The sequence below is a fragment of the Palaemon carinicauda genome, chromosome 35 (genome assembly GCF_036898095.1).
Source record: "Palaemon carinicauda isolate YSFRI2023 chromosome 35, ASM3689809v2, whole genome shotgun sequence".
Classification (NCBI taxonomy): Eukaryota; Metazoa; Arthropoda; class Malacostraca; order Decapoda; family Palaemonidae; genus Palaemon; species Palaemon carinicauda.
In genome coordinates, this window is record NC_090759.1 from 66,529,019 (window position 1) to 66,531,290 (window position 2,272).

Below are 2,272 nucleotides of genomic sequence, written 5' to 3' on the forward strand. Positions count from 1 at the left end.
AATGCCCCATGGGGGTACGACGGTAACGAAATCTCCCCCAGGGGGTAATGAATGTGGTTAGGTCGCGACTTTCTTCGTCTAGCTGCACCTGGTAATATCCCCTGTACGCGTCCGCCACGGTCTTGAATGTGTGCTTAGGTACCCGGGATACCATGTCGAATGGGGCGGTGGTGTGGTGTGTCTCTTGCAGGCAGGATGCGTTGAGGCACTGATAGTCGACTGTACGGCGTGGCTATCCTGACTTCTTGGTGACGACTACCATACGGGCCCACCATTCGGTCGGCTGCCCAGCAGGTACCGGTTCTATGACGCCACGGGCGACATCCTCTTCGAGCTGGGCCTTCACTTCCTCTTCCCAGTGTTTTGGCACCGATGTTGGGGTGAGGCATGCGTAAGGCATGGCACCTGGGAGCAGGTGGATGTGGTGCGGTTCCCCCTGCATCACTGGCAGTGGCTTCCTGGCTGTGTTAAATGGTGTCGTGGCAAAATGATGCGGGAGCCAGGCTTCCAGCCTGGCCGCATGTTCCTCCTGGGGCGGCAGGGGCACCTCGGCGGGTCGGGGGCCATGCCATCAAACAGGCTCACATATGCCACCGTGGGGGAGGGGTGGGGGAACTCCTTGGGTACCAGCGTCAAGTCCCTGCAGGCGTCCAGCGACAGGAAGAGGTGCTTTGCTGACTGCACGAAGTACACGCCCTGCTCCGTGGTGCAGCCTTGCAAGGTGATGTGGCACACGGCAGATCCAAGGCACTTCAGGGGGAGGTTTGCCACATCCCACAAACCGACAGGGGGGGTAAGGGCTGCCGGGCGGACTTGGAGTTGCGACAGCAGGGAGGGGCCCGCCACATATACCTGTGCCCCGGTGTACGCCACGGCAACGACAGGCACTCGTACTCCTGTGTCGGTGAAGACGACTGTCACCTCCACTACTGGGTGGCAGGTGAGGTTGGCGCCTGCAACAAACACAGTGCTAGACACATCTGTCGGGGATCCTGTTGCATGTGATTTTCTGCAGCATTTGTAGTAATGGCCCTGCTTGCGGCACCCGTTGCACACGGCGCACTTAGTGGGGCATGAGGCTCTGCCAGAGGCTTGGCGGCTGCCGCAGTTCCCGCAGGGAGGGGGTGGGGGACCCCTACCTGTGCCAGCGACGGTTGCATTCGGATGATCTGCCTCGGGTGTCTTGCTGCCAGACGCGCAAGCAGTTTCCCTATAATTGCATTGGCGCGAAGCGGCATCGACGTTGGCCGCCTCGTAAGCACAGCACCTGGCCCTAAGGGCACTAACACTATTGATGTCGCTGCTACATTGGTACACATGACGACACATAGCCTCATCACTTAGGCCCACCATTAACTTAGGTAATAACATATATTCGGCTAGATTACACTGACACTGAGGGCAATGGAAATTGCAATCGGTGGCCTTTTGGGAACACTTTACAAAATAATCACTAACACTTTCTCCTGGGCCTTGTATAGCATTGAAAAACTCCGACCATAACACAGCACGGTTTGTAGAGCGTAACACAATATCACGAATAAAATCCATGCCTTCCATGGCGGTGAGGTTACTCCATTCCTGTGAGGTGAATCTATGATAAGTCATACCAAGACTGGCTCTCTCTCTACAGGAGGATGATTGAGGATCCTTACATGTATTAGTAGACATATATATAGGTTCCAATAGTTTGAAACCATCTGTAACTATTCTCATATCAACAAAATTTATTGGCTGTGCAATATGTGGCAATTCTCTTAAGTATTAAGTATTTTGGACGACAAACCAAGGTTTATATGGTATGTCATTAGGAGGGAAATGTTCCAAAAAGATAAAGGCTATCTGAATTAGCCAAAAATTCAAACTGATAAAGGTAGAGATTCCAGAAAATAAAGTTATCAAGAATAGTTTTATTTTCATATTCACAACAGCTGCAAATTTCGAAGTAGACGACTTGACTAATCGATCCCCTTAGCCCCTCCCCAGGATAAAAAAAAAAAAAAAAAAAAAAAAAAAAAAAACTGCATACTATGGAAGCTTTAGCTTGGATATTTTAGGGCAGAATTTAACTCATTTTTTCTTATTAATTAAAAGAGCATTTAAATGTTTTTACTGTCATGATCAAGTTGGTACCATTCCAAAGAAAAATGCTAAGAATAAGAATGTCTGACTGAGTTTTCCTTCTTTGTCTCTTGTATAAAATTGTACTATTTTTGGTAACGTGGTTACATAATCTTCCATTAACAGCAATGATTAAATTTCATGAGGAAAT

General features: G+C 49.5%; 1 protein-coding gene across 3 annotated transcripts in view; it reads right to left on the reverse strand.

Moving 5' to 3' along the window:
• LOC137627825 (annexin B9-like) overlaps positions 1-2,272 on the reverse strand; it is a 236,275-nt gene that overhangs the window by 200,839 nt on the left and 33,164 nt on the right. The gene's annotated exons all lie outside the window — the stretch shown is intronic.